The sequence below is a fragment of the Cygnus atratus genome, chromosome 3, assembly GCF_013377495.2.
Source record: "Cygnus atratus isolate AKBS03 ecotype Queensland, Australia chromosome 3, CAtr_DNAZoo_HiC_assembly, whole genome shotgun sequence".
Taxonomy (NCBI): Eukaryota; Metazoa; Chordata; class Aves; order Anseriformes; family Anatidae; genus Cygnus; species Cygnus atratus.
This window is the reverse complement of record NC_066364.1, coordinates 44,815,853-44,835,575: the sequence shown is the minus strand read 5'-3', so window position 1 is coordinate 44,835,575 and position 19,723 is coordinate 44,815,853. Positions and strand designations below refer to the sequence as shown.

Here is a 19,723-nt window from a genome sequence, read left to right as displayed (position 1 = left end):
TTCAGAAAAAGTTTAGTATAATCCTTAGCATTCTGCTTCAACATATGATATCAACTGCAATAACTTCCCAAAGCCTCATACCAATCAAGGTGACAAATTCTTTGCCCATATATATGCACACAGAGAATATAAATTTATTTTAGAAGACCTTCCCCTTCATGAAACTGCTGAAATGAGCAGTTAGAATAGAACTAACAACAAAATTGATTCAGCCAGGCAACTATTGCCATTCCTGCACTGTCACAGTTATTTTTTGATAAAGTATTCAGCATCAATTAATGCTTTATTTTTGAGGTAACTTTTTCCCCTAAGTATCCAGCCTTTAAACTCCCAAATCAGCGAAGTTACCTTAGGTTTACACAGGTATGAGTGAGGGCCTCTAGTCATTTCTTTCACTCAGTGAGCTTTAAAACAGACCTTTTAATATAAATCTGGTCAATAAACATGACAAATCCTGAAAACCTTCTGTAGAAATGACTAGAAGTAGTAGGTGTGCATCAGCTGTCAGCAACTGGTGTTGCCTATAGGGAAAAAGGGATTCAATTGGAAAACAGTCTTAGCAATTAAATTAAAGTCCATGAGGAAATTTATAACAATTCCAAAACCATTGACTGTACTGAAAAACTTGCAACAGCTTAAATCACAAGCAAGATGCTTGTACCTTGCTAAAACAATGGTGGGTGTTTTTGTTTTTTCCTTTTGCAAGAGCAAGAAGGAGCACAACTTGAAAAAAGTGCTGAGTTTAATTTTATTGTGTTTTAGATGGTATTTTTTCTAAATTAAGTTTCCACACATTTATCGACACCGAATGGACATCCAGCTGAACTGACAAAGCCTAATACAGGAATCGGTATCAAGTAGTTTATTGTTAATGTATCTGGCACGTTATTCTATGGGACAATACCATTTGTGTCTGATGGCATTGATGTAATTAGTTAGTAATCAGGATCCATGCCAACTGCTTGACACAAGTTAGGGTCAGAGCCAATAAGCTGTGGGCACATGTTTAATCATCTGCATGTCAACATATTTTTGCCCTCAGGTAGATGTGCAGAATGTCAGCTCCTTCTAATTTATGAATGAATAGATAGATGAGTGGATAAAGGAGAGAAGAAAGGATCTGATTACCAAAAATTATTTTCCAATATTTGAAAAGAATGACTACTACATAATCTTCTCTCAAAACTTCATCAAGGTCACAACTTCATTGGCTAGAAGATGTATCAAGAAATTTTATTTCAGCCTTTGAAGAATGTAGAATTTTAAGGGGAAAACAGCAGCTAAATTTTTTTTACAGAATTATATTGTTTATGCCACTTTGCTACAAATAGGTCTAAATTCCTTTGATTTTAAACTCACCATAACAATTAGAGCTGGATTCCCCTCTTGCAGTGTCACAGAGGGCAACAGTGTGCCCCAGAACTTCTGCTTCCTAATCTTTATTCTTCTGGTCTTCTCTACACTAGCAAAAAAAAATGAAAAATATTGCCTTTGCAAATTGCATAACTTGTTTTCCCTGATGTCATCATAACAGCTAAGTTAATCAGACATGGGCTTTTTTTTTTTTTTTTTCCTGTTCCTCCTTATTGATTTTGTCAAGTTTTCAGAGAGGAATGTGAATGTAAAAAATTGCACAATAAAAATTTTAAACCATATAGAGGAGGTAGAGAGATGTAATGATCACAACAGCAAAAGATCAAAGCCAGTTTCCATCTCTAAGGCACTTTCTGCCTTTACAACACACAGAAGTGTCAATTAAACATTGCAATACATCAACACTAACAATTCTCTCCAAATACAATTAAGCAAGCACTTGCAACAGCATGTTTTAAACTTTGTCAACATGTTTGTCTTTATAACAGGGCACACTTTGATCCACAGTGTCATTCAATATTCCTGGCTTCCTGGATCAGAAGGTGTAACAAGAACCAATGTCTGCTGTGATTGTTCCATACTACTTTATGAAGAGACACAAGCATCCCAAGGTTACTTTTAGGAAGATGCAAACCTACTTTCTCTATTTCATGAAGAGTAGTATATATTTTTTCCACATTATATTTGATGAACAAACATTGTTTAATGTTAAATATTTCTTGTCTAACTAAAGAAAGGCTTTCCAAATGACCTGGAGCTGAAAATATACACTGGCTTGAAAGTCTTCTTATACACTATTCATTTAATATCATATGCAATTTTTGAATCGGGGGTGGGGGGAGGGGGGTGGAAGGGGAGGGAGAAGAAGAGTCCATGTTCATTTCTAAATAAAGTAATATTTTTTTTTGGCTTTTTATTTTTTTAACCACAAAATGTGTGCAAATGTAATCAACTTTCATTACTCCCTTACAAGCTGACTGTATAATCTTAGTTCAGGGTCTCGTGATTTATCTTTTTAAAGACCCTGAAAAGCAAAACAGAAATGAAAACTACAAATAGGCAGATTTCTTAGAAATTCTTTATAAAGACTTCTATACTTTATGAAAGTCTGAAGAGATTCATAGCTGTAGGTTGTAAGAGAAGCATTATTTATGAGTATAGTAAAGACAGAGTATAAGTAGAATTTTTTTTTCATTGTTATGTACATATACTGAAGAGAATTTCAAACCAATTTTATCAGTTATAACAGTTTTTAGGAGAATAAACAAAAGAATGTAATATGGATAGATTGTACTATGTGACAATCTGCATCTGAAGTTCGGACAAAAAAAGCATGCTTTAAATAACTGTTATGTTTAATAGCTGTTTAAGGGCTCGTGGATTAGTTTCCTTCTCCTTCACCATTGAATTTTAAAATTTTAATTTCCTAGCCCTCCCTTATCAGTATTTACCTGTCACATTACCTTTCTGAGATTTGCCTTGCATGGATGTAGGTAGAGTAATTAAACAAACATGATTATTACACTAAGATGTATATTTCTTCTGCTATAGCTGAAATTATTTAGCTTGTCATCCTTTGGACTTAAAGGGGGAAAAAAAGTCTGGCCTGAGGAACAGTCAAAGGTAAATAAACAATACTCCGTGCAAAGAGGTGATACTCAACTAAAGACGGTATTTTTTTAATATATTTGTCAGACTCATGCATATCCTTTTACTGCCCTTCTTCACTTTAACTTTTTGCCCTTTTCTCCTAGCTATAGGAAGCACAATTTTTAATTACAATATTTAGTTTTACATTATTATATATATATTATTACATTATATATATATATTATTATATATTTTTATTATATATATATATTATAATTATATTTTTATAATTATTATATATATATTATATATATATATTTACATTATTATATAAATATTTTACACTATTTAGCATTAAGAGAAATGTGAATATGACTACCTCAGTGCAGATTCTCAATTGTAATTTAACCAGCTAAGCAACCAAGTTTAAAACTCTCAAATTTAGCATATATTTTGGTTCTCTTGGATTGCTAATACTGTGTCTAGGTGGATATTCAGGTGCACAACACAATACTCCCATTAAGAAAAATGGATTACAGAATACGGAAAATGGAGTTCAATATTTGCAAAGATGCTTTTTCCACCTTGATAACATCCACTCATAATGAAGAATTTATTCCAAATATCTAAACTAAATTCTTAAGATTCTTAAAAATTCTTAATCTTTTAGATTAAAACCATTACACTTAGTCCTATCAGTCCACTCCATGACAAAGAGTCTCTCCTCTGCTTTCCTATAGGCCCCCTTTAGATACTGGAAAGCCACTATAATGTCTCCCTAGAGCCTTCTCTTCTCCAGGCTGAATGACCTCAACTCCCTCAGCCTCTCTCCATAGGAGAGGTTCTCCAGACCTTTGATCATCCTTGTGGCCCTCCTCTGAACATGTTCTAATACAGTCATGTGCTTGGGGTCCCAGAGCTGAACGCAGCACTCCAGGTGGAGTCACACAGGAGCAGAGTAGAGGGAAAGAATCACCTCCCTCTGGTCATGCTTCTTTTGATGTAGCCCAGGATACAGTTGGCTTTCTAGGCAGCAAGAACACATTGCCAGCTCATGTTGAGCTTCTCATCGACTAAGGACCCTCAGATCCTTCTCCTCAAAAATGCTCTCCATCCATTCTCCACCCAGCCTGTATTTGTGCCTGGGACCTTACACTTGGCCTTGTTGATTTATTGCTGTTTGCTTTACAGAATGGGGAGGCAAGAGGGAAACTCAAAATGGTAACTGGAGTTTTGTTAGTACTTTATACTCTTACAAAATCTTCCTTGAGAAATATTCTTGAAGCGGTTTGGATAGCAATTAATAAATAGTGAATGGCTGTAAACAAAGTTAATAGTAAATGCCAGTATATTGACTAGGAGTTTCTGACATGTCACAGTGATTTGTAATATGTATCACTATTTTGTATTATGAGAGAGAGCATTAGCAAAATTTGGTGCTTAACAGTCAATTACACCCTCCTCATGATAAAATAAAGTAGCATCAGTAGTGATGCCATATGAGATCCTAATTTAGTGTCAAATAATCCTTACAAGGATTTCAGAGGAATGTGACAAAATACCTCCCTCCCCCCCCAAAAAAAATAAGGTAACAGGAAGACATAGGAAGAAAAAGTAGTGAAAAATAGAATTACATTTACACAAAGAACAGCAAATCTAGACGTTGCCCATTCTAATAGAAACTTTCCTGCACTGCCTTATAGGAAAAAGGGTAGAGTTTGATTGATACATGGGATACACAAAATCAGATTTCACACATTTTATGAAATGTGCAGGGAGAATAATTCTAACCTTGCAGGAAGTTAGATTGGATGACTGCCCTTCTCTCATATTGTTGAGTTCTATTCATGCCCGCTAATTGAAGTTTTTCCCTGAGTGGTAAGGTCTGGATTCAAAGCTGACTCAAGCGTATAACAGCATACCCACTAAGCAAAGATTGTTAGAATTTCCTAGTTTTAACCTACTTTCAGTATCAGAAAGACTCTTGTAACAAGATTGTTAAAATACCTAATCATTATGTGCCCAGCCCTTTTTCACTGTTTGCTATATCAGTTTTGTATTGTATCTTGTTTTAGCAACAATTATTGTTATACACTAACAAAAAACAGTTCACTCAAAAGCAAAATTTGTCACGCTATAATGAAGAATTCAGCCACAATATTCAGTGTACCTATAAGACAATCTCAAATATTAGCTTTAACAGAAAAAAACGATCTAAAGAACCAATCCTGGATTGCTGTAAAAAGTAACAATGCTTTTTTACTACCATTGTAAGGTACAAAACGCATTCCAATCTTAGTGTCAAGTAGACTCAAAAAGTAAGATTTTACTTGCCCCCTTTGAAATTCTTTGCTAATTGAAAAGACACTCAAGATAAAAGAAACTTCCATTTTCTGGAAAAAAAAAAAAAGTCATAGAAGTCCACATTTTTAAAAATTTACCATTTAAAAAAAGGAAAAAAAATCATACCCTTATCAGTTTATCTGCTACTTCAGTAAGAAGTTGTAAACAATTGCAATTTTCATATAATCATAGCTTGGAAATTTCTCCCGTGTGTTCCCTTTGGTACTTGTATTTTACCACTTATCAGATTACAAATTGGTCTCCTGCAAAGAAAAAATATTCCAAAAACAACAAGAAAAATTTGAAGTTTTATTTTTATGATAAAAAGTCTCCTAATCCAGTATTCCCTTTTACATCCTTTTGGGATTCTTTGAACTTAAGATGTTTTTCAAGTATTTCGTGGTATATTTAACAAAATTGAATTTATTGCTTGAAAATTCTAGTGCTTCATCTCTATTTTTTTTTTTTTTTGGAAAGTCAGGAAACAACTACTTTCCCCCACCACCTAGTTTAGAAAATTTCTTACAGCTGATGGCAAGCTTTACAATACTGAAAACTACATAAGATGAATCACATGCTCCTGAATAGCGACTGTGTTTGTTTTATTTGATTTTGGTTGTTGCTGGGTTTGTGGGTGTGCTTTTTTTTTTTTTTTGATGGTGGTAGTTGTGTTTTTTTGTTGTTGTTGTGTTGGTTTTTTTTCTCTCTAGAAACATGCTTACTCTACCTATCCACTTAGCATATTCCTTCTAACATACAAACACTGAGTAAGAGTAGTTCACGAATGTTATCATTGGCTGAAATGAGTAAAAATCAAGACAAACTCTCCTATAGTTTTGTTTTCCAACTGTACAAGCAGTTTGGACAAAATTAGAAGATAGTATTTTAAAAGCCAAGATTGCTGCCTCACTATGAAAGTTGCATTAAAATTACTGCTTTTTTTATCTGACGCTTTCCTATCAAACGTTAAAAATAACAAGTATACAATAAGGCTTCTGAGTCTGAAAATGCTTTCATGTCTAGAAATGATATAGACAAAAATAAACCAAATTAGTTGTTGCTTCCTATTTAGCATGTGAACTGAAAGCCAAACTACTTTGATCTGACAGGTAGGGACAAGGATGAAAACAAACAAACAAACTAGACCTATCCTTGAAGCGGGGATCATTCAAATTTCTATGATGTGGTTCCATGCTGCTCACACACTGAATATGTTTGATACATTTAATAGAACAAAATCAAAATTTTTATAATGCAATTCCTTCAGCAAGAAGGAAGAGGGAGTCAGTAGGGAAGCCTTCCTTGAAAAAAAATAAAATTGTACAAGAACAAAGACAACAATTTGAAAGGAAATGCTATACTTCCAATTTGATAACATATCACATTGCTGAATTATGTACTGTGTTTAAAAATAAATAGTGCAGAGTAAGTTTTACTTGCTTACTGAAACTAAATGTTACACACAGTTGTGCCCATTTTGTGAGCTAAATGATCACAATGAAACACATTTTAAATCGTAACCTGAGGGACTGGCAAATGTCACTTAACTAATAGAGATGATCTTTAACTGCAAGTCAAATGAAGCTTGTACGTTTTTAGTAGGTTCTTTAAAATGCATTTGGCAGTTGTAGTCTAACAACTAGTCTTTAGTGATGTTTTAGTTTCATATAGTATTTGCATACTTTGTATTTAGGCAGTCACACACTGATAATACAGAGGTTGCTTCATAATAGCAGTTCCAGCATCTCCCCCCATTCTCCCACCTTGTGAAATAATAATCTTATGTGTAAAAACCCTCCTATTACATCTTTTTTCCTGCCATCTGAACATCTCCATTTCACTCAGCAGTTACAAACATGATATATTTACGTAGCTCATCTAGCTTCTCTAGTATATTGCTTATGCAATGATTGTTCTTATGAATAAAATGCTACTTATCCTCAAACACACTATATAAACAAGTCTATCTGCTGAATATTTGAAATTGTAATTGGCTAATTAGCTCTCCTACACATCCTCCAAGGAAAGTTCTTTTATACCAACCTTAGTGAGGATAGAAACATGACCGGGAAGATCACCAATATGTCTATTGTCACCGGAAACATCCTTGCCAGATGGATTAACAATTAGCTGGCTTATGTCCTGAGCTTAAGACCATGTCACTCACTAATGAAAGTCTATCAGGAAAATAATTTTAAATCCAGAGCATATGGTACGTCATAACAATTGTCTACAACAGTTCCTGACAGCTGTTTGAAAAAATAGTTGTTGCATGGGACTGGGGGCAACATGGACACCAGTCAACAGATATACTGAGAGAATGACAACAATCCATTTTGCTTAAGTTTAGTAATATAATCAGATTAGGTTTACATGAAGTCTTTTAGTATGAAAGATGCTTAAGTATTTTACAAGTGAAAGGTCTGGCATAAGTCAAGGGACAGTACAATAATACCATAAGACTGCAGGGTGGCTGCAGCTAACAAAATTACATTGCATGTTGCTTCTGGTCACGCGTGCTGTCAGCCCAAACCATACCCAAGCAAGCATTTAGGCATCTCGAATATTTTGGGGAGAAGCCACCTGAAACACCTCCAGGGATGGGGCATGCACAACCTCTCTGGGCAACCTGTTCCAGAACCTCACCACACTCTGAGTGAAGAATTTCCTCCTAACCTCTAATCTAAATCTCCCCTCTTTGAGTTTAAAAACATTTGTATTTTCCAAATACAAATTTGATTATCACTGTAAGTACTATAAAAAGATAAATTAAACAATTTTCACAGACAGGTTACGTACAGCCATGCAGTATTTTTTGAACACAAAAATACTCAAGAATGGTAATGACAGCAGTGCTGCTCCATTTTTTTTTTTTTTTACTATACAACCTTCCAAAGCAGTGCTAATCTCAGGGACTGATGCCACCCGTTGCCATCTTTGGGAGGCAGAGCATTACACATGCTCCCCAGCTATCACAATTGCTAGCTCAGTCATGCAACTGAGACAGGCTGAAAAAACAAACAAAAAAAACCAAACTACAAATTCATACACACTGGAACTAATGAAAGCTTTGCCTGGAATATGAACATGTTACCTGATTTTCTACAGAAAGTTCCAAAAAATCTAAGTTGTATGTAAAAATGCCTGAAACAAGATACTGACCAAGTTAAACACAAGGCAGAAGTGACTCGAGAAAGGGTTGTCCTCTTGTCCTGTCATTATCTGACTGAGTCAGAAGTCACTCTCCATCTATTTTATAAGCCCCCTTTAAGTACTGAAAAGACACAATGAGGTCACCCTGGAGTGTTCTCTCCTGTAGGCTGAACAGCCTCATCTTCTTTAGGCATCCTCAGCTCTCTCTGCCTTTCTTCATAGGAGAGGTGCTCCAATGCTCTGATCAACCTAGTGGCCCTCCTCTGGACCCTCTCTAACACATCCACATCCTTCTTCCACTGGTGGCTCCAGACCTGGACACAGTACTCTAAGCAGGGCCTCACAAGGGCAGAGTAGAGGGGCACAATCCCCTCCCTTGACCTGCTGGCCACACCTCTGTCAATGCAGCCAAGGATGCAGTTGGCCTTCTGGGCTGGAAGAGTGCACTGCTGGCTTGTGTCAAGCTTTTTGTCCATCAGAACCCTCAAGTCCTTCCCTGCAGGGCTGCTTTCAATGAGTTCTTCTCCCAGTCTGTACTCATGTCTGAGACTGCCCCGACCCAGACACAGCACCCTGCACTTGGACTTATTGGACCTCATTAGGTTCACATGGGCCCACTTCTCAAGCTTTTCCAGGTCCCTTTGGATGTCTTTCCTTCCTTCTATTGTATTGACTGCACCACTCAGCTTGGTGTCATCTGCAAACTTGCGGAGGGTGCAAAGGTGGCAGCAAGAAGAGGCTGAGGTTTAGTTCTTGGCTGCATAGCTTTAACAATGCACAAGACTTGTTGCTTTTGTTTCTCAGTCAGTTCATGTTTTGAGAATTGTGTTTTACTTATATAGACTTAAATGTGTATTAGTTTCCTGTATTTTTAAGTTACTCAGAAGTTTTATAGATCTTTTAAAGTTCTGAATGAGTGCATAATATTAAAAGTGCTAACAAACACTATCCATATGAATAAAACATCCAAAAACGCTGTTAAACTAGATTTTAATCACATTTTTGTACTCAACCTTTCCTGTCATAGCCCCTTTAATGATATACCAGTCTGAATGCCTTGACATCTGTTTATTCTTCATCTAAAAGGTGCTTCTTTGTATCCTATGCCAAAGCACAAATTAAGTACTGACCAAATGACCATAGGTCAAATGACTGAAATAGCTTTCTAAATCTTTCATCTGAAATAACAACCAGGTCCAAGTTACTGATGCTTTCATAATTTTACCATAGGCTTACAATATATGTATTTTTCTTCCATATAAGCTCCTGGGGAGATGTGGCCAAGGAAAACGTAATTGTTAATTATAAAAAAAAGATTCCCAAAAAATTCACTTGATGATAAAGAAAATCCTACTGATGTGGCTAGAGGTTACTCCCTTAACACCATAACACGGAAAAAAGAACACCCAAACCTGTTTTTTTCTCTTTTTGAGAGTATTGAAAACACCTGCTTGACCAAAGATATCAGATACGTTGCAGTTCAGAATTGTCCACATATCTTGTTCCTTCCTCATTCGTATTAGCTAAATCTACTCAAAACTTACAAACAGAAGTGAAAATATGGAAGAAGACCAGTAGTGCCTGAAGGGCAACAGGGAAGAGTAAGAAAAGTCTGTGGAGCCCACACTGCCTGCTAAATAATTCACTACGCCACACAGGGCTAAAGTTTAAATCTCCAAGTCATAAAGTGGTTTCCAGGCACATCCAAAGTGTCACAGAAACTGAGCAAACTGACATGTTCCAATTCAAATACTTCAGGATATGCAAGAGCTAGGAAGCTACAGGTATATTTCCCCCCTGAATTCAGCCTCTCAAAGCAGTATTTGTTAACAAAGCTCTTTATTTAATTGACATAAACAAACAAATCATTGTTTGATGCCTTCTGATGGTAGACATGGTGTTCTTTTTGATTATGCTCACAGTAACTCATTTCTACAAGTTTAATGTTTTTATAAGTCAGTATTATAACAGGTTCCGTAATAAACAGCATCTAAATTACATGTTTGGGTTTTATTTTTTAAATTAAAAATTGTAAAATAAAACTTATGAACAAGAAGCTATGACATAAGTGTTATAACACAGTGACCCTTCCAGTCACACTGGAAAATTTTACTGCAAAATTCAAAGCTAGGCTATTATACTAGTTGTTATATGTTAGGAACTATTAAATACAATAGCAAGTAGTAAGGCTTCTGCAGCTCCATTTCTCCAGGTCTTACCAGTTGCAAGGTTGAACATGTGTGTGTAATAGACTCACAAACACAGGTAGACAGCAGCGCACTTAAACAGCTGGCCATACAGAACAGCACAGAAACACTCAGCACTCACATGAACACAAACAGCACCAACAGTGACATGAAGTTAATGGAAGTTGTAGTTGTTCAGTACCTGGAAAATTAAGGTCTCTTTGCTCACCAGGATTTAACTACCTAACTTTAAATAGATTTTATATATTTTTTTTAATATTTACTCCAAATAACAATGTTAATACAACTTTCTAGAGGATATTTAGATTATCCAGCTGCATACATTTACTCCAAGTTACATGAAATTATACCTCATTAATTTTAACAAAAGCATCCAATACTACTAAGGATTTTAAGACTACTAAGAAATTTAAGACCTTTCTGTTAGAAACCTCTCTCTTATTAGACATAGAGAATCTAAGAGGCAATAATACCCAACATTCTGCATGTTTCATATTTCCTTAAAGTTTTTATACTAATCTTAGCTTTATATATTTGCTCCATGACAAGTCAACTTAGTATCCATGGCTAGAAGAAATTTTTTGTATTGGTGAAAAAATAAGCTAGAGAAATTTTGTTGCTAAAAAAAAGAAAAAGTAGGAAGTCGTATTAGCAATCCCTAAACTTCTATCTTTATTTGGCTTTTTTTTGCCCCAACATTATTGATATTTTTATTTTTACTTTCTTTTTTTCCTAAAATAATATTAGCCAAATTACTTTTCCAAGGCTGAAAATATGAAGTGAATTGCGTTTTGAGAATATATTTGTTCTCCACAACACTATTCCAGTGATAATTTAGACCAGTTATCAGAACAAAAACTGGATGTCAAATACCCCATGTCCAATTTCATCTTTGCCACTGTCTTACATGTTTGATCTGCATCATTTTACCTGTGCTTTACTTCTTACCCTATACTTCATTTTCCTATGTACTTGGAGGCAGACAGCTTCTTCTGTGGTTGCCTAGCATAACATGTTGCAAAGGCCTTAGCTGGCTCTGTAGGTTTAACCTTGTCAAAAACATGGAATAATCTTTTCCTAATCACCAGATTCGAACATCTGAAACTTGATATGTTATTCATTTATTTATGCTGTGCTCTGTAAGCTTAAGAGGAGTTTCCACATTCTCCTGACTTATCAGGTCACATCCACACATTTTACATGGAGCTACTTCTCTTTTTATACATACAAGATCTCAGTATGTCCCCATGTTATACTGCTTACAAATGAGATTAGTAAGCCTTGTATATAATACAGTAAATTAAAAAAGCACAAGCTTGGTGAAAGCTTGGTAAAATGTTTTCGTTGCAAAGGATTTTACTGTGCTCAGCAGAACACATCAGAAACTTTTTGTCCTATCATGTTAACCAACATGAAGCAATAGAAAAGTTTGTGCCTGTGGTAGGGTCGTTTTTCATGTAATTACAAATTGAAGTTCCCCTCTCTGAATATTGGCAATATAATTTGGAGAATCTGAATTATATTATAGATGGTCAGTGTTCCATACAATGAGAGCATAATACAATAAGCAACATCTCTTAACAACAGAAGCTCACAAAATCAAAGCCTTAAGCAAATGTAAACAGAAGTAAAAAAAAAAATTTCTTAGTAAGTTATAATCTGTCAATGATAGATCCATTTTTCTAGACACCACAACAGTTACTTAGCTGCTGGACTGCAGTCTGAGTCCTCTGGCACCTAAGGATGCAATAAATTGTTTGGGGGAGAGAGAGCACAAATTGAAGTGGGCTAAGAATTAATAATTTGCTGCTGCCAGAAGGCATCTGGAGTCCTGCTCCTCCTTATTCATCTAGCCCAGTCTCTTCATCTAGGCTCCCAAATCTTATGTGCCAGTGTCTCTAGCACTTGTTTGGTTCTTCAGTGAGCCCATTTAATTCACTAATTATCAGAAAACCAACAAGATTAAAACCTAAAACTGCTGGCTTGGCAAGCTGCATCAGCCCACTGGGAGCAGGGACAGGCAGAGTTCAGGATTAGCACAATGGAGAGGAGTTTACAAAGTTAGGAACTGAAGGTGGGGATATGAGGCTACCAAACTGCCAGAAACGATAATCTCAGACAAGCTAGTTGTGTCAAGTAAGTACTTTGTGATTGCATCTCCTTGAAATAAAGGGCATCAGCTGCTCACTCTTCTATCTATAAGTGCACTACAAAGCAAACACAACACCGAACAGTGCCCTTGCGTGGTAACAGTTCCTTTGTCTGACACAGGGAAAATACAGGAAAGAAGCGATAGGAGCATATGTCTTCTATAAAAGAGTCACTAGATAAAATGTACAGAAGTTCAAACAGGAGGATACTCAGGATTTTTTCCTCTTTATTTTCCTATATAAATAATAAGAAATTTTTCCCTTATGCTTGTTCTGAACTGATTGCTTTGGTTATGAGTCTCTTTTTCAAAAAGCTGTAGCCTATCTTTCATGGTCAGTAAGTATTTTTCTCAGTTCTTTTGTAGTTTTACTTAAATATCAGTTTACCTTCCTCCTGGCTTTACCAAAACAAGCCAGAACAAATTAGAGTTCTGTCAGTACCAGTGTGGCTGAATATGGTTAAGTGTTTTTAATGTCAACATTTTATATACTTACGCATATATACAAGGAGAGAGGGGTTTTATATATATATATATACATTCATTTATAAATATTAACACACAAATTACTGTTCTGAAGAATCTCACTTCCTCATTTTTAGCTTTTAAAACTCCTGTGGTGGAAGGATAGTATCACACTTAGCTGTTGGTCTTGAAGAGTAAAAATCACTGTCCAAACATAACATTGTCATATCCCAAACTAACGAGCCTGTAAGACATTCCTAAAGAACTCTTGATAAGTTGAATTGGCAGGATGTTATCTTAATGCGGTATATTACAGTCAGCCAATACAATAGCATTCAAAAATATATATAAAACCTAGAAAGTAAAATGGACCAAATCTTAGCACTTGAAGTGTATCCACTACAGGAGCCTAACCTGTTTAACTGAGGACATACATTCTTTGTTATGTGCATGACCTTTGAAAGGACATTGTTATGTTAAAATTACTTTTGTTTCAAAAATCTTCACTGATTCCAAAGTTTGATTAATTTTTCATTTAAAGTAGCCTATTTCATTCTTTCCAAAGTGAGAGAAAGCTAGATTTATAACATGCTCCATTTTTTCATTTGACTGACTTTTCAGTTTCCTACTCAGCAAACTGCTTTATACCAATTATCATAGACTTACAATTTCATCAAAAGATTACAGTATGAAGCTTTAGCAAAATCTGTGATCTCCAGAGAAAACTGCTCACCTTCTATTCTTTCAAAACCTTTGTCAAATTCCGCTGAGACAGAGCCATACTGATAAAGAAATTACAGTAAAACTGAAAATGATAAAGCAATAGAAAAGACGCATACTTTTGCCTTACATATTAAAAGAAAGAAAAGAGGTTCGCAGGTTAGGTTATATAAACACAGTTGAGGTAAATCTTAGCAGATGGACTGGATTTAACTGATTTTAATGGTTCTCGTCTGATTGATATGTGAAGGTCATACAGTATATCAGAATATTACGAGAAAGGAGAAGCTACTTTGAATTTGAAATTTCTTGTCACCATTGATTTAGAGCTCTCGGAAGACTATAGAAAAGCATAATTTTTCTTAAAAAAAAAAAAAAGTTGTTAGAAAGATTTTCTCAGATATATATACTATGTGCTGAAAGGATGTGAAAGTATGCTGTTCCAAGTTCACTCCACAGATATACACATAAGCTTTCTCTTCTGTTCCACAGAGATAAAAGCTTACAATATCAAGCATTAATTAAAAAAATATTTAACATCTGACATCTGTTTCTAGATTTATCCTAAAAGGGAATAAGCTGAATCCATCTCTTATCCTTTGAGAATTAAAAGAATTCTACTTTATTACATTCCCCCCCCCCCCCAGGGATAGTCTTTGTTTTCATTTTAAGTAAATGAAAACAATAGACATTGTTTTAAAATTCAGAACACTTATCCCTGTGCCTTGGTCAAATCTCTGGAAGGTCTGTTTTGACAACTAGAGTCAAAATCACACCACGTCACATCTCCCAGAATAACAAAAACACTCATTTCATTCTTTCTCTGTTACATGTGTCAGACTATTATCTTAATGTTGACAAATCAGCTTTTTTTTCTGTGTGAGCTAATAAAAGTGAAAAAAAAAAAAAAAGGTTATCATATCACAGACTATAACAAATATGAAACCAAATGAATAAATACCAACATAGTAATTATTCTGTGCAATCCACTTTGAAACAAAGTCTTCCTCTCTAAAAGCACCCCTACAGACCCATTTACCAAAATGTACAACTAATTGACTCATACGTACTAATGTAATGAAAGCCCAGAACACTGTTCTCAATCTTTAGAGACTGATTCTGAATTTAGGTTACATTTAGTTAAAATACAAACAATACATAGAGTTCTCACTATTAAATAATGCAACAAATAATTTGTCAAAGAGAGTATGATAATCTAGAACTAAATGTATATTGCAGAAATTGAGATTGTGGTTCTTCCTCATTTCTATTGTTACAGTACATCTAGCAATGAAACGAAGTTAGCAGCAAGCAAAGATATAAAACTACCTTGCTAAAACAGAGGTGAAAAGCCAACACTCATGATTTCCCTGGTGAGAAACTAACAAGACAGCAGAGATGGACCTCTACTACATAACACAAGTAATTGAAAGTGATTTATTTTTAGATCAAAGCTCCATTTTTTTATGAACTATAGCAGTGGTTGGGCTTTACTGGACAATCTTTCTTATTATTACACTTTTATATTTTTTCTACACAAAAGTGCTTGTTCAACCACTCTGGAAATATGGAGAAAATATTACAGTGGAGAAAAGTACAGTTGTCCATTTTTAGGTCCCTTTGCAGAAAAACAAGAGAATTTAGTATAAATAAGGCTCCTTAAAATCTTTACTTGTCTGCCAGAGAAGGATAAGAAAGTATAATCATATTCAGATTTTTAAGGTAAATGCCTTGACCTGCCTGAAATTAGGTTCTTGTTCAAGAAACAAGTTTATTTAACACCTGATTATATGCTGTATTCTAAGCCTATTTTGTGTTTATTTCAACTCCTTATAACAACTCTTTACAGTTTCAGAAAACCATTTAAGCTAACAGTGTATCGTTAATTTTTATTTTTCTTTTAATTACATTATATCAAGGTCAGAAATTGAGGCTACAGAGAGTAGGGCCATATGTGAAGAAGGTACATTCTTAACCTTCAAATTTAACCAGTTTCACAGATCACTTTAAAAAAGGTAGAAAATCCTTCAGAGGATCCTACATTACTATGTATTCCTTTTTTTTTTCCACACATTTGTTTAACACTGTATGTTTAACTCATATTTGAGTTTTAAATTGCAACATTCAAGTTTGAACTCTGTTTTAATTCTAGGCACATTTATATTAAGCAGTTGATCATTAGTGTTATTCAGACCTGTTTACAAGAACTTCAGGAGTTTGTAATGTTTCCTTAGAATATAGTATTAAATTTCAACTAGTATTTTCTACTATTTCACACAAAATTGTGTAGAGAGAAAAATAACTGCATACATGCAGGTTTAAGTATCATATGATTTTGACAGATACAGACAAATATATAGATTTTAAAGACTGTAGTACAAATCCCTGTCAAGAGAGGATTTTAGGTTTAAAGATATAAAATAAAAATAAAAATAGATATAAGTCTTAAGTAGATTTAAGCTTAGTGAGAGATCTCTGGTAGTAAACATATTGTCCATGACTGGCTCCAGCATGGTCTCTTTAAACAATTACTGTTTTCTAGCTCCCTGAAAGGAATTCATAAACCTGTTTCATGTGAGCATGTCCAAATCTAAGATCCATATATAAGCACACTAATATTAAGGTAATAGATTACTCACACCCACCAAATAAAAACCTAAACTGATTTACAAAGAGTCTCATGAAAGACTCCCATTACAAAAGGCAAAATGTATTCCTCTGGCTTTTGTGTGAATGATACAGGATTCTCAACTCATACCAAGACCTAATTTTAATGGACCATGTGACCAGAAAACGATAGGAATGGTCAACATATGTTCTCCAGTTATCTTGATAGTCTCTGTAATAGATCACTGCCCAGTAATGTCTCTTATTCTTTAATAATACTATATCTCTTTTAAGAAACCGAGAAAGACACAGCTGTGCCTTTTTTGTTGTTGTTTTGTTTTTGGTTGATTTTGATTTTTGTTTTGTTCTTTTTTTTTTTTAAAGAAAGAAGAGAAAACAGACTTCTACTAGCCCCACACAGCCCTCAGAAGGAAAAGATGCAAAATGACACTCAACAACCACTCTTATATCATGTATTGCAAACAGTAGAGCTGTGTTACTGAGGATGCAACTGAAATGTTAATTTAACATTCACTCTTTTTTATTCTGATGACAGTACAAGGCAGAAACAGAACTTTTCAGACCTTAATTTGGTCTTTAATTGCAAGATTAGCAGTTAATATATTTATTTATAAAAGTAAAGTATTTGTTATGGAAGTAAAAGCCACTAAGTGTAGAACAATACCACTTAAAGAGTGTTGTTTTTTTTTTTTTAGCAGAAGCAAAAGTAGTGCTGTACAAATGTCACTATTTCTATTTTTAGGATGAAACCCTGCTCTAATTTACTTCAGTGGATGTGTATGTGGAGGTTAAGGAAGATAGGCTGAAAAGGGTTTAATCTTGACAGCACTACCCATATTCTTGAGTAAAAAATACACTAGATCCCTCTTCAATGCACAAGCACGAACAGGCAGCTGAAGCAAACCTATTTCTTCCCCAAATGGAAATTGTTTCAAGCTGTAATTTCTACGTATTTATTTTTTTGTTTATTTAAGGGAGAAGAAGTTGCCATTTTGAAGTGTTGCTGAACTTGAACCAGAAGTAAACTGGAATGACTTCAGCCACAGCTGAACAAAATGAAACAATACACTATCACATAACACTGTCATTCATATGTGGCTATGGCCACGCTTTGCACAGCTGGAAGAAATAGGAGCAGTTATTGTGAATAGGAGCAGAGACTAAATCGAGTTTGCCGTCTGTTACTGGAGTAATGCTAACCTGGGGAAGGATTTCATTACATTACACAAGGGTGCTTTGTTGCTCCTGTGAGCAGCAGCATTGTGTGCCTCCCACTAGTGGTTGCTGCTGACTATATCACAAACACGAGCCAGGTAGAAAATTTAGTCCATTCTACTGAAGAATTTTTCTTCTCTGGAGTATAGATGCTTGTAAAATGTAACTTATATTAGCTGCTGATGTGACTGAAGAAGACTGAATCTACTTTCCATAGGTGACTACAATGCCAGTCTAACGGCTTCTAAAGTGTCACAGAACTGTTCTAAACAGGAAATGAGAGAAATGTTAATAATACAAACATACATGTTAGTTTCCTCAACTTCTTAATTTCCAAGTCTTCTAGGCTTGGTTTTTTTTTAGTATTTTATTACATTGAAACATCATAATAAAATTGCTTTTATTTAGGTCTTGTTCATTAAAAGTAACACTTTCTATGGTACTTTTGTGCTTTTCCTTATTAAGAGCAGGGACTATGAGTGTCCCTACCCATGGTGTATCTTTTGACTCAGCTCGGTTTATCTACTACATCATATGGTGGTTGTATACCCATACAAGAAGACAAAATATGGGAAACCTAAAATCCCATTTGTCCTTTGGCACACCTGCCACCAGTTACATGACATTACCACAAGAGAAGATTGTATGCACATGATTAATTTCATACCTGACCCGTCTATATGATAGGTAGGGAATACAGAGTCATGCATTTGTGTATGTAGTATATGAACAGTAATGCATCCTTGCTCGTTTTTCTTTACCCAAGTCATACCAAGAAGTTCACTTAAGATCTAGGCTTTAATTCAAGCTGCCTGAACATGATTTCAAGTGCAATCTTGGTCACAGGCTTAAAAGGCCTCTCCTATAAATGAAAAAATCTGCAGATGTCTTTAAAATATGATAGAAGAAAATCAATGCACACTTCTCCCTTATTGTCTCTTCTGGGATTTATATCCCCCTTATATTTAATGGAGGAATTGAACAGTATGGAAATAGAATCTCGCATATAAAAGCATCTCCTCAGAAGAGAAAGAGGAGGGAGAGAGAAAAAAACGTGTTACAAGGTTAAGAAACACTGTCTAAGAGTCAAGTGTACAGATGACAAGTGGCTATTTAGTAATGAACAGACCAAAAGCAGTGGCTGAAGCACACTCACTTGGAAACTGATCACCATTGTAACTTTTACATTGGTATAGTCAGCAATATGCAAAAAAAGCAATATGCTTTTTGTTTTTAACAGAATGGCACCTAGGAAGTAAACCATGAGGTCATCTGGAATATCTGCTGAATATCAATCTGAAGCAAATGAAGTTGACTTTGCAGCAGCTGCAATACTAGGGCCGTCAATAAAGAAATGAGCTACTCACATTTGAGATAAAGGGCAACTTATGCTTACAGTCACCCAATCCAAAAACTGCAGTGAGAGCAAAGCAAACATCCAGCTCATAAACCTCTCTGGATAATTTTTTGGAAATTGTTAGAGGTCAGCATTCAATTTCTGAATAGAGCCAAAAACAACAGTGACTGAGGGAAGCAGAAAATCACACAACATTTAGTTCATGCTAGGATACATGTCAAACAAAAATATATATTTTATTTGTCAAGTAGGGTGGAAATAACCTATCCCAACTTTCTTTTGTCCACTATTTGTTTCTGTAGCTGTGATAAGTAACTTTTATCCCTTCAGCTACCAAATCAGCATTCTCACTCTGTTCTCAGCCCATAACTTTGGGATTCTTTTGTGTGTTGTAAAAGTAGAAACCAGTCAATGATTAAGTTTTTTGTTACTCTTCATTCTTGGGTTACTTGGTTTTTATAAACATGAAAAGATAACTATATATATACATATATAAATCAATATATAACAAATGACTACAGT

The 19,723-nt window shown here is 34.9% G+C and overlaps 1 protein-coding gene across 18 annotated transcripts in view; it reads right to left on the bottom strand.

Moving 5' to 3' along the window:
- The window catches only part of GRIK2 (glutamate ionotropic receptor kainate type subunit 2), a 414,885-nt gene that overhangs the window by 330,329 nt on the left and 64,833 nt on the right, over nt 1–19,723 (bottom strand). For 2 of the 18 annotated variants that reach the window (XM_035561784.2, XM_035561786.2), the window contains exons 2-3: nt 1,360–1,462; nt 349–521 (exon numbers count right to left, since the gene is read on the bottom strand). The exons of 13 other annotated variants lie outside the window; for them this stretch is intronic. The gene's annotated coding sequence lies outside the window, so the exon portion shown is untranslated. Of the gene's footprint in view, nt 1–348; nt 522–1,359; nt 1,463–5,433; nt 5,571–19,723 lie in introns of all 18 variants that reach the window. 3 more of the 18 variants (XM_035561782.2, XM_050709386.1, XM_050709387.1) reach the window with 2 other exon arrangements.